Source organism: Channa argus, chromosome 21, assembly GCF_033026475.1.
Source record: "Channa argus isolate prfri chromosome 21, Channa argus male v1.0, whole genome shotgun sequence".
Classification (NCBI taxonomy): Eukaryota; Metazoa; Chordata; class Actinopteri; order Anabantiformes; family Channidae; genus Channa; species Channa argus.
Genome location: NC_090217.1, coordinates 18,508,108 through 18,520,383, shown reverse-complemented (window position 1 = coordinate 18,520,383; position 12,276 = coordinate 18,508,108). Strand labels below are relative to the sequence as shown.

The 12,276-nt window shown below is 45.5% G+C and overlaps 13 non-coding genes across 13 annotated transcripts; 3 read left to right on the top strand and 10 right to left on the bottom strand.

Moving 5' to 3' along the window:
- Positions 1–889: 889 nt before the first annotated feature.
- Positions 890–971, bottom strand: trnas-uga (transfer RNA serine (anticodon UGA)). Its single transcript has one exon. It is a non-coding gene; the product is annotated as a tRNA-Ser (tRNA).
- Positions 972–2,060: 1,089 nt separating this feature from the next.
- Positions 2,061–2,142, bottom strand: trnas-cga (transfer RNA serine (anticodon CGA)). The gene has a single exon. It is a non-coding gene; the product is annotated as a tRNA-Ser (tRNA).
- A 119-nt stretch (positions 2,143–2,261) lies between these two features.
- On the top strand, positions 2,262–2,333 carry trnae-cuc (transfer RNA glutamic acid (anticodon CUC)). Its single transcript has one exon. It is a non-coding gene; the product is annotated as a tRNA-Glu (tRNA).
- A 956-nt stretch (positions 2,334–3,289) lies between these two features.
- On the bottom strand, positions 3,290–3,371 carry trnas-uga (transfer RNA serine (anticodon UGA)). The gene has a single exon. It is a non-coding gene; the product is annotated as a tRNA-Ser (tRNA).
- A 530-nt stretch (positions 3,372–3,901) lies between these two features.
- On the top strand, positions 3,902–3,973 carry trnae-cuc (transfer RNA glutamic acid (anticodon CUC)). The gene has a single exon. It is a non-coding gene; the product is annotated as a tRNA-Glu (tRNA).
- Positions 3,974–4,457: 484 nt separating this feature from the next.
- trnas-cga (transfer RNA serine (anticodon CGA)) lies at positions 4,458–4,539 on the bottom strand. The gene has a single exon. It is a non-coding gene; the product is annotated as a tRNA-Ser (tRNA).
- A 2,029-nt stretch (positions 4,540–6,568) lies between these two features.
- On the bottom strand, positions 6,569–6,650 carry trnas-uga (transfer RNA serine (anticodon UGA)). Its single transcript has one exon. It is a non-coding gene; the product is annotated as a tRNA-Ser (tRNA).
- Positions 6,651–7,739: 1,089 nt separating this feature from the next.
- Positions 7,740–7,821, bottom strand: trnas-cga (transfer RNA serine (anticodon CGA)). The gene has a single exon. It is a non-coding gene; the product is annotated as a tRNA-Ser (tRNA).
- A 1,147-nt stretch (positions 7,822–8,968) lies between these two features.
- On the bottom strand, positions 8,969–9,050 carry trnas-uga (transfer RNA serine (anticodon UGA)). Its single transcript has one exon. It is a non-coding gene; the product is annotated as a tRNA-Ser (tRNA).
- Positions 9,051–9,583: 533 nt separating this feature from the next.
- On the top strand, positions 9,584–9,655 carry trnae-cuc (transfer RNA glutamic acid (anticodon CUC)). Its single transcript has one exon. It is a non-coding gene; the product is annotated as a tRNA-Glu (tRNA).
- A 350-nt stretch (positions 9,656–10,005) lies between these two features.
- trnas-cga (transfer RNA serine (anticodon CGA)) lies at positions 10,006–10,087 on the bottom strand. Its single transcript has one exon. It is a non-coding gene; the product is annotated as a tRNA-Ser (tRNA).
- A 674-nt stretch (positions 10,088–10,761) lies between these two features.
- trnas-cga (transfer RNA serine (anticodon CGA)) lies at positions 10,762–10,843 on the bottom strand. Its single transcript has one exon. It is a non-coding gene; the product is annotated as a tRNA-Ser (tRNA).
- A 1,297-nt stretch (positions 10,844–12,140) lies between these two features.
- Positions 12,141–12,222, bottom strand: trnas-uga (transfer RNA serine (anticodon UGA)). The gene has a single exon. It is a non-coding gene; the product is annotated as a tRNA-Ser (tRNA).
- Between the last annotated feature and the right edge of the window lie 54 nt (positions 12,223–12,276).

The window sequence follows — 12,276 nt, the reverse complement described above, 5'->3', positions numbered from 1 at the left end:
AGTCACAGGCCTTGCTGCTAAAGTCCATCAGGAACATTATTTGTTTTGTTTAAGGAAGCTCCACATTAGAAATCTTGACCTAAACAGAGGGTAGACTTATTTACAGAACATGGATCGAAACAAAAGGAGCTGTCAACCATTTTTTTTTTCATTTGCACTGAAAATGTAATTCAAATGAGATAACGGACTTGTTTTATAGAGAGGCCAATGAATTTGACAACAATATTTAACCTTTCAAAAGTGCAATCGTTGTATTATACATTTTGTGAATACCAAAGTTGGACCTGAGACCCCCTATACTGTAGCTGCTAGGAGTCTCGCTCAGGGAATGCTGACCGGCAGCAAGCCTCTGCTGCTTTCCAATGCGAAATAACGAGGTGTAACGACCAAATTTGTGGGAGCCTGACTACTGGGTTATATAGTTTTCATTCTCGCTCCTTCCCGTCTTGACTCTCCCTGATGGTCTAGTGGCTAGGATTCGGTGCTCTTACCGCCGCGGCCCGGGTTCGATTCCCGGTCAGGGAATTAGATCACATTGATGCTCTCAAATAACAATCTCCTGCAACTGTTTCCTTGTGCTTTTAGATCTCCATCACATCATTCCACACTTTGACACACTTCAGTTGACTGCGACATAAGGAGCAGGTCAACCGCTCGTTTGGATCACAATAGGAGCCAAAATTGTCATCAATCTATATTTACTTAGCTGTTGCACAGAAAACTCAAATAATACAAGATCAATAGTCACAGGCCTTGCTGCTAAAGTCCATCAGGAACATTATTTGTTTTTGCCACTTAATTCAGCTCAGGTGCATTGGAAATGTCTGCACGTGTTATCTCCCTGGAGAAACCCATTATCACTGGAACACTGGGAAGAAAGGGAGGCATACGTAGCTGACAGGATTCGAACCTGCGCGGGGAAACCCCAATGGATTTCAAGTCCATCGCCTTGACCACTCGGCCACAACTACTCAAAGATTGGAGGTGGGCTGCTTTCCTGGGATGACTGAACTTTGACAGCGTAAATCACACATCGGCCACAATGTCAGGGAGCGTCAAGGAAGCTCCACATTAGAAATCTTGACCTAAACAGAGGGTAGACTTATTTACAGAACATGGGTCGAAACAAAAGGAGCTGTCAACCATTTTTTTTTCATTTACAGGAGGCGCAATAATTATTAGGAATTATTACTAAAGTTGCTGTTGCACTGAAAATGGAATTCAAATGAGATAACGGACTTGTTTTATAGAGAGGCCAATGAATTTGACAACAATATTTAACCTTTCAAAAGTGCAATCGTTGTATTATACATTTTGTGAATACCAAAGTTGGACCTGAGACCCCCTATACTGTAGCGGCTAGGAGTCTCGCTCAGGGAATGCTGACCGGCAGCAAGCCTCTGCTACTTTCAAATGCGAAATAACGAGGTGTAACGACCAAATTTGTGGGAGCCTGACTACTGGGTTATATAGTTTTCATTCTCGCTCCTTCTCGTCTTGACTCTCCCTGATGGTCTAGTGGCTAGGATTCGGCGCTCTCACCGCCGCGGCCTGGGTTCCATTCCCGGTCAGGGAATTAGATCACATTGATGCTCTCCAATAACAATCTCCTGCAACTGTTTCCTTGTGCTTTTAGATCTCCATCACATCATTCCACACTTTGACACATTTCAGTTGGGCTGATAAGTACAAATTCTATATGAACTGAAGATGAATAAATACACCTCTCTCAATGTTGAAAGATGTATAGAAGGGGGCCCGCTTTTGTTGATCCCCATCACATTTTAAAGAACAACGTACAGTTGCCAATGTAGCAGCTGGTATAAAAACGGAGGATCCCAACTTGCATACAGACCCGGCTGATGGATTGACAGTTTTGAGGGGTTTTGCTGTAATTCATTGACTAAACCTCCAAGTCATGGGAAATGATTTAGAAGGCCTACTTAGACAATGCATTGGCTAGGAATTTAGGAGCGTTGGGAATGTCTGCATGCGTTATCTCCCTGGAGAAACCCATTATCACTGGAACACTGGGAAGAAAGGGCCAAAAGGGAGGGATACGTAGCTGGCAGGATTCCAACCTGCGCGGGGAAACCCCAATGGATTTCGAGTCCATCGCCTTGACCACTCGGCCACAACTACTCAAAGACTCAAGCCGGGCTGCTTTCCAATGCGAACTAACGAGGTGTAACGACCAAACTTGTGGGAGCCTGACTACTGGGTTATATTGTTTTCATTCTCGTTCTTTCTCCTCTTGACTCTCCCTGATGGTCTAGTGGCTAGGATTCGGCGCTCTCACCGCCGCGGCCCGGGTTCGATTCCTGGTCAGGGAATTAGATCACTTTGATGCTCTCCAATAACAATCTCCTGCAACTGTTTCCTCGTTCTTTTAGATTTCCTTGACATCATTCCTCACTTTGACACGCTTCAGTTGGGCTGATGAGTACAAATTCTATATGTGCTGAACATGAATAAATATACCTCTCTCCATTTTGAAACATGTGTGGAAGGGGGGCCACTTTTGTTGCTCTGTAATTCACTGGCTAAACCTCCAAGTCATGGGAAATGATTTAGACGGCCTACTTGGACAATGCATTGCCTAGGAATCCCACAGAGGGGTCGTGGGCTATGCAAGCAGCTCTGCACCCATATATACCCCCGACACTTTGAAGCTACGTCTTCAAATGTCAGCTCCTTCCAGAGACATTACTGCATTTACCGGCGTCCTCGTGGCTTGGAGTGTTTACATTTCTCCCACATCTGAATCCACAAAGCCATATTGTTATTGTTCATCCCCAAACTCTGCCATTTGACCCCATACTTTCAGACCATGCGCTACGTGAATGCCTGTGTGTAACACCTCCCCTTAGGAAGCAAATCCCACCTTCCACTTGAACAATGGGAAAAAAGGGTCAAAGTTAAGGCTTACGTAGTAACAGGATGTGAACCTGCGCTGGTGAACTCTTGGCCTCTAGAAAGCACGCGCCAAGTTTTTTACATGGCATCAGTCAAAAGAGACTGCGACATAAGGAGCAGGTCAACCGCTCGTTTGGATCACAACAGGAGACAAAATTGTCATCAATCTATATTTACTTAGCTGTTGCACAGAAAACTCAAATAATACGAGATCAATAGTCACAGGCCTTGCTGCTAAAGTCCATCAGGAACATTATTTGTTTTTGCCGCTTAATTCAGCTCAGGTGCGTTGGAAATGTCTGCACGTGTTATCTCCCTGGAGAAACCCATTATCACTGGAACACTGGGAAGAAAGGGCCAAAAGGGAGGCATACGTAGCTGACAGGATTCGAACCTGCGCGGGGAAACCCCAATGGATTTCAAGTCCATCGCCTTGACCACTCGGCCACAACTACTCAAAGATTGGAGGTGGGCTGCTTTCCTGGGATGACTGAACTTTGACAGCGTAAATCACACATCGGCCACAATGTCAGGGAGCGTCAAGGAAGCTCCACATTAGAAATCTTGACCTAAACAGAGGGTAGACTTATTTACAGAACATGGGTCGAAACAAAAGGAGCTGTCAACCATTTTTTTTTCATTTACAGGAGGCGCAATAATTATTAGGAATTATTACTGAAGTTGCTGTTGCACTGAAAATGGAATTCAAATGAGATAACGGATTTTTTTTATAGAGAGGCCAATGAATTTGACAACAATATTTAACCTTTCAAAAGTGCAATCGTTGTATTATACATTTTGTGAATACCAAAGTTGGACCTGAGACCCCCTATACTGTAGCGGCTAGGAGTCTCGCTCAGGGAATGCTGACCGGCAGCAAGCCTCTGCTGCTTTCAAATGCGAAATAAGGTGTAACGACCAAACTTGTGGGAGCCTGACTACTGGGTTATATTGTTTTCATTCTCGTTCTTTCTCCTCTTGACTCTCCCTGATGGTCAAGTGGCTAGGATTCGGCGCTCTCACCGCCGCGGCCCGGGTTCGATTCCCGGTCAGGGAATTAGATCACATTGATGCTCTCCAATAACAATCTCCTGCAACTGTTTCCTTGTGCTTTTAGATCTCCATCACATCATTCCACACTTTGACACATTTCAGTTGGGCTGATAAGTACAAATTCTATATGAACTGAAGATGAATAAATACACCTCTCTCAATGTTGAAAGATGTATAGAAGGGGGCCCGCTTTTGTTGCTCCCCATCACATTTTAAAGAACAACGTACAGTTGCCAATGTAGCAGCTGGTATAAAAACGGAGGATCCCAACTTGCATACAGACCCGGCTGATGGATTGACAGTTTTGAGGGGTTTTGCTGTAATTCATTGACTAAACCTCCAAGTCATGGGAAATGATTTAGAAGGCCTACTTGGACAATGCATTGGCTAGGAATTCAGGAGCGTTGGGAATGTCTGCATGCGTTATCTCCCTGGAGAAACCCATTATCACTGGAACACTGGGAAGAAAGGGCCAAAAGGGAGGGATACGTAGCTGGCAGGATTCAAACCTGCGCGGGGAAACCCCAATGGATTTCGAGTCCATCGCCTTGACCACTCGGCCACAACTACTCAAAGACTCAAGCCGGGCTGCTTTCCAATGCGAAATAACGAGGTGTAACGACCAAACTTGTGGGAGCCTGACTACTGGGTTATATTGTTTTCATTCTCGTTCTTTCTCCTCTTGACTCTCCCTGATGGTCTAGTGGCTAGGATTCGGCGCTCTCACCGCCGCGGCCCAGGTCGATTCCCGGTCAGGGAATTTGCTGATTTTGATGCCCTCCAATAACAATCTCCTGCAACTGTTTCCTCGTTCTTTTAGATTTCCTTGACATCATTCCTCACTTTGACACGCTTCAGTTGGGCTGATGAGTACAAATTCTATATGTACTGAACATGAATAAATTCACCTCTCTCAATTTTGAAACATGTGTGGAAGGGGGGCCACGTTTGTTGCTCTGTAATTCACTGGCTAAACCTCCAAGTCATGGGAAATGATTTAGACGGCCTACTTGGACAATGCATTGCCTAAGAATCCCACAGAGGGGTCGTGGGCTATGCAAGCAGCTCTGCACCCATATATACCCCCGACACTTTGAAGCTACGTCTTCAAATGTCAGCTCCTTCCAGAGACATTACTGCATATACCGGCGTCCTCGTGGCTTGGAGTGTTTACATTTCTCCCACATCTGAATCCACAAAGCCATATTGTTATTGTTCATCCCCAAACTCTGCCATTTGACCCCATACTTTCAGACCATGCGCTACGTGAATGCCTGTGTGTAACACCTCCCCTTAGGAAGCAAATCCCACCTTCCACTTGAACAATGGGAAAAAAGGGTCAAAGTTAAGGCTTACGTAGTAACAGGATGTGAACCTGCGCTGGTAATCTCCAGTGCACGTCGAGTCTATGGGGTTGAGCACGGGGACCAAACTGCATCCAACGGGAACATAGGATGCTGTCCCGGAACAGTTGGACTTTGACATATGAAGCCTCTAAGCGGGGATGACGTCAAGCACCGTCAAAGACAGTCCACATGTGAACTCTTGGCCGAAAGAATGCGCCAAGTTTTTAACATGGCATCAGTCAAAAGAGACTGCGACATAAGGAGCAGGTCAACCGCTCGTTTGGATCACAACAGGAGCCAAAATTGTCATCAATCTATATTTACTTAGCTGTTGCACAGAAAACTCAAATAATACGACATCAATAGTCACAGGCCTTGCTGCTAAAGTCCATCAGGAACATTATTTGTTTTGTTTAAGGAAGCTCCACATTAGAAATCTTGACCTAAACAGAGGGTAGACTTATTTACAGAATATGGATCGAAACAAAAGGAGCTGTCAACCATTTTTTTTTTCATTTGCACTGAAAATGTAATTCAAATGAGATAACGGACTTGTTTTATAGAGAGGCCAATGAATTTGACAACAATATTTAACCTTTCAAAAGTGCAATCGTTGTATTATACATTTTGTGAATACCAAAGTTGGACCTGAGACCCCCTATACTGTAGCTGCTAGGAGTCTCGCTCAGGGAATGCTGACCGGCAGCAAGCCTCTGCTGCTTTCCAATGCGAAATAACGAGGTGTAACGACCAAATTTGTGGGAGCCTGACTACTGGGTTATATAGTTTTCATTCTCGCTCCTTCCCGTCTTGACTCTCCCTGATGGTCTAGTGGCTAGGATTCGGTGCTCTTACCGCCGCGGCCCGGGTTCGATTCCCGGTCAGGGAATTAGATCACATTGATGCTCTCAAATAACAATCTCCTGCAACTGTTTCCTTGTGCTTTTAGATCTCCATCACATCATTCCACACTTTGACACACTTCAGTTGACTGCGACATAAGGAGCAGGTCAACCGCTCGTTTGGATCACAACAGGAGCCAAAATTGTCATCAATCTATATTTACTTAGCTGTTGCACAGAAAACTCAAATAATACAAGATCAATAGTCACAGGCCTTGCTGCTAAAGTCCATCAGGAACATTATTTGTTTTTGCCACTTAATTCAGCTCAGGTGCATTGGAAATGTCTGCACGTGTTATCTCCTTGGAGAAACCCATTATCACTGGAACACTGGGAAGAAAGGGAGGCATACGTAGCTGACAGGATTCGAACCTGCGCGGGGAAACCCCAATGGATTTCAAGTCCATCGCCTTGACCACTCGGCCACAACTACTCAAAGATTGGAGGTGGGCTGCTTTCCTGGGATGACTGAACTTTGACAGCGTAAATCACACATCGGCCACAATGTCAGGGAGCGTCAAGGAAGCTCCACATTAGAAATCTTGACCTAAACAGAGGGTAGACTTATTTACAGAACATGGGTCGAAACAAAAGGAGCTGTCAACCATTTTTTTTTCATTTACAGGAGGCGCAATAATTATTAGGAATTATTACTAAAGTTGCTGTTGCACTGAAAATGGAATTCAAATGAGATAACGGACTTGTTTTATAGAGAGGCCAATGAATTTGACAACAATATTTAACCTTTCAAAAGTGCAATCGTTGTATTATACATTTTGTGAATACCAAAGTTGGACCTGAGACCCCCTATACTGTAGCGGCTAGGAGTCTCGCTCAGGGAATGCTGACCGGCAGCAAGCCTCTGCTACTTTCAAATGCGAAATAACGAGGTGTAACGACCAAATTTGTGGGAGCCTGACTACTGGGTTATATAGTTTTCATTCTCGCTCCTTCCCGTCTTGACTCTCCCTGATGGTCTAGTGGCTAGGATTCGGCGCTCTCACCGCCGCGGCCTGGGTTCCATTCCCGGTCAGGGAATTAGATCACATTGATGCTCTCCAATAACAATCTCCTGCAACTGTTTCCTTGTGCTTTTAGATCTCCATCACATCATTCCACACTTTGACACATTTCAGTTGGGCTGATAAGTACAAATTCTATATGAACTGAAGATGAATAAATACACCTCTCTCAATGTTGAAAGATGTATAGAAGGGGGCCCGCTTTTGTTGCTCCCCATCACATTTTAAAGAACAACGTACAGTTGCCAATGTAGCAGCTGGTATAAAAACAGAGGATCCCAACTTGCATACAGACCTGGCTGATGGATTGACAGTTTTGAGGGGTTTTGCTGTAATTCATTGACTAAACCTCCAAGTCATGGGAAATGATTTAGAAGGCCTACTTAGACAATGCATTGGCTAGGAATTTAGGAGCGTTGGGAATGTCTGCATGCGTTATCTCCCTGGAGAAACCCATTATCACTGGAACACTGGGAAGAAAGGGCCAAAAGGGAGGGATACGTAGCTGGCAGGATTCCAACCTGCGCGGGGAAACCCCAATGGATTTCGAGTCCATCGCCTTGACCACTCGGCCACAACTACTCAAAGACTCAAGCCGGGCTGCTTTCCAATGCGAACTAACGAGGTGTAACGACCAAACTTGTGGGAGCCTGACTACTGGGTTATATTGTTTTCATTCTCGTTCTTTCTCCTCTTGACTCTCCCTGATGGTCTAGTGGCTAGGATTCGGCGCTCTCACCGCCGCAGCCCGGGTTCGATTCCTGGTCAGGGAATTAGATCACATTGATGCTCTCCAATAACAATCTCCTGCAACTGTTTCCTCGTTCTTTTAGATTTCCTTGACATCATTCCTCACTTTGACACGCTTCAGTTGGGCTGATGAGTACAAATTCTATATGTGCTGAACATGAATAAATATACCTCTCTCCATTTTGAAACATGTGTGGAAGGGGGGCCACTTTTGTTGCTCTGTAATTCACTGGCTAAACCTCCAAGTCATGGGAAATGATTTAGACGGCGTACTTGGACAATGCATTGCCTAGGAATCCCACAGAGGGGTCGTGGGCTATGCAAGCAGCTCTGCACCCATATATACCCCCGACACTTTGAAGCTACGTCTTCAAATGTCAGCTCCTTCCAGAGACATTACTGCATTTACCGGCGTCCTCGTGGCTTGGAGTGTTTACATTTCTCCCACATCTGAATCCACAAAGCCATATTGTTATTGTTCATCCCCAAACTCTGCCATTTGACCCCATACTTTCAGACCATGCGCTACGTGAATGCCTGTGTGTAACACCTCCCCTTAGGAAGCAAATCCCACCTTCCACTTGAACAATGGGAAAAAAGGGTCAAAGTTAAGGCTTACGTAGTAACAGGATGTGAACCTGCGCTGGTGAACTTTTGGCCTCTAGAAAGCACGCGCCAAGTTTTTTACATGGCATCAGTCAAAAGAGACTGCGACATAAGGAGCAGGTCAACCGCTCGTTTGGATCACAACAGGAGCCAAAATTGTCATCAATCTATATTTACTTAGCTGTTGCACAGAAAACTCAAATAATACGAGATCAATAGTCACAGGCCTTGCTGCTAAAGTCCATCAGGAACATTATTTGTTTTTGCCGCTTAATTCAGCTCAGGTGCGTTGGAAATGTCTGCACGTGTTATCTCCCTGGAGAAACCCATTATCACTGGAACACTGGGAAGAAAGGGCCAAAAGGGAGGCGTACGTAGCTGACAGGATTTGAACCTGCGCGGGGAAACCCCAATGGATTTCAAGTCCATCGCCTTGACCACTCGCCCACAACTACTCAAAGATTTGAGATGGGTTGCTTTCCTGGGATGACTGAACTTTGACACCGCAAATCACACATCGGCCACAATGTCAGGGAGCGTCAAGGAAGCTCCACATTAGAAATCTTGACCTAAACAGAGGGTAGACTTATTTACAGAACATGGGTCGAAACAAAAGGAACTGTCAACCATTTTTTTTTCATTTACAGGAGGCGCAATAATTATTAGGAATTATTACTAAAGTTGCTGTTGCACTGAAAATGGAATTCAAATGAGATAACGGACTTGTTTTATAGAGAGGCCAATGAATTTGACAACAATATTTAACCTTTCAAAAGTGCAATCGTTGTATTATACATTTTGTGAATACCAAAGTTGGACCTGAGACCCCCTATACTGTAGCGGCTAGGAGTCTCGCTCAGGGAATGCTGACCGGCAGCAAGCCTCTGCTTCTTTCCAATGCGAAATAACGAGGTGTAACGACCAAATTTGTGGGAGCCTGACTACTGGGTTATATAGTTTTCATTCTCGCGCCTTCTCGTCTTGACTCTCCCTGATGGTCTAGTGGCTAGGATTCGGCGCTCTCACCGCCGCGGCCCGGGTTCAATTCCCGGTCAGGGAATTAGATCACATTGATGCTCTCCAATAACAATCTCCTGCAACTGTTTCCTTGTGCTTTTAGATCTCCATCACATTTTAAAGAACAACGTACAGTTGCCAATGTAGCAGCTGGTATAAAAACGGAGGATCCCAACTTGCATACAGACCCGGCTGATGGATTGACAGTTTTGAGGGGTTTTGCTGTAATTCATTGACTAAACCTCCAAGTCATGGGTAATGATTTAGAAGGCCTACTTGGACAATGCATTGGGTAGGAATTCAGGAGCGTTGGGAATGTCTGCATGCGTTATCTCCCTGAAGAAACCCATTATCACTGGAACACTGGGAAGAAAGGGCCAAAAGGGAGGGATACGTAGCTGGCAGGATTCCAACCTGCGCGGGGAAACCCCAATGGATTTCGAGTCCATCGCCTTGACCACTCGGCCACAACTACTCAAAGACTCAAGCCGGGCTGCTTTCCAATGCGAACTAACGAGGTGTAACGACCAAACTTGTGGGAGCCTGACTACTGGGTTATATTGTTTTCATTCTCGTTCCTTCTCCTCTTGACTCTCCCTGATGGTCTAGTGGCTAGGATTCGGCGCTCTCACCGCCGCGGCAGGATTCGATTCCCGGTCAGGGAAGTTGCTCATTTTGATGCTCTCCAATAACAATCTCCTGCAACTGTTTCCTTGTGCTTTTAGATCTCCATCACATCATTCCACACTTTGACACATTTCAGTTGGGCTGATAAGTACAAATTCTATATGAACTGAAGATGAATAAATACACCTCTCTCAATGTTGAAAGATGTATAGAAGGGGGCCCGCTTTTGTTGCTCCCCATCACATTTTAAAGAACAACGTACAGTTGCCAATGTAGCAGCTGGTATAAAAACGGAGGATCCCAACTTGCATACAGACCCGGCTGATGGATTGACAGTTTTGAGGGGTTTTGCTGTAATTCATTGACTAAACCTCCAAGTCATGGGAAATGATTTAGAAGGCCTACTTGGACAATGCATTGGCTAGGAATTCAGGAGCGTTGGGAATGTCTGCATGCGTTATCTCCCTGGAGAAACCCATTATCACTGGAACACTGGGAAGAAAGGGCCAAAAGGGAGGGACACGTAGCTGGCAGGATTCCAACCTGCGCGGGGAAACCCCAATGGATTTCGAGTCCATCGCCTTGACCACTCGGCCACAACTACTCAAAGACTCAAGCCGGGCTGCTTTCCAATGCGAACTAACGAGGTGTAACGACCAAACTTGTGGGAGCCTGACTACTGGGTTATATTGTTTTCATTCTCGTTCTTTCTCCTCTTGACTCTCCCTGATGGTCTAGTGGCTAGGATTCGGCGCTCTCACCGCCGCGGCCAGGATTCGATTCCCGGTCAGGGAAGTTGCTCATTTTGATGCTCTCCAATAACAATCTCCTGCAACTGTTTCCTCGTTCTTTTAGATTTCCTTGACATCATTCCTCACTTTGAAACGCTTCAGTTGGGCTGATGAGTACAAATTCTATATGTGCTGAACATGAATAAATACACCTCTCTCCATTTTGAAACATGTGTGGAAGGGGGGCCACTTTTGTTGCTCTGTAATTCACTGGCTAAACCTCCAAGTCATGGGAAATGATTTAGACGGCCTACTTGGACAATGCATTGCCTAGGAATCCCACAGAGGGGTCGTGGGCTATGCAAGCAGCTCTGCACCCATATATACCCCCGACACTTTGAAGCTACGTCTTCAAATGTCAGCTCCTTCCAGAGATATTACTGCATTTACCGGCGTCCTCGTGGCTTGGAGTGTTTACATTTCTCCCACATCTGAATCCACAAAGCCATATTGTTATTGTTCATCCCCAAACTCTGCCATTTGACCACATACTTTCAGACCATGCGCTACGTGAATGCGTGTGTGTAGCACCTCCCCTTAGGAAGTAAATCCCACCTTCCACTTGAACAATGGGAAAAAAGGGTCAAAGTTAAGGCTTACGTAGTAACAGGATGTGAACCTGCGCTGGTAATCTCCAGTGCACGTCGAGTCTATGGGGTTGAGCACGGGGACGAAACTGCTTCCAACGGGAACATAGGATGCTGTCCCGGAACTGTTGGACTTTGACATATGAAGCCTCTAAGCGGGGATGACGTCAAGCACCGTCAAAGACAGTCCACATGTGAACTCTTGGCCGAAAGAATGCGCCAAGTTTTTTACATGGCATCAGTCAAAAGAGACTGCGACATAAGGAGCAGGTCAACCGCTCGTTTGGATCACAACAGGAGCCAAAATTGTCATCAATCTATATTTACTTAGCTGTTGCACAGTAAACTCAAATAATACGAGATCAATAGTCACAGGCCTTGCTGCTAAAGTCCATCAGGAACATTATTTGTTTTTGCCGCTTAATTCAGCTCAGGTGCGTTGGAAATGTCTGCACGTGTTATCTCCCTGGAAAAACCCATTATCACTGGAACACTGGGAAGAAAGGGCCAAAAGGGAGGCGTAGGTAGCTGACAGGATTCGAACCTGCGCGGGGAAACCCCAGTGGATTTCAAGTCCATCGCCTTGACCACTCGGCCACAACTACTCAAAGATTGGAGGTGGGCTGCTTTCCTGGGATGACTGAACTTTGACAGCGTAA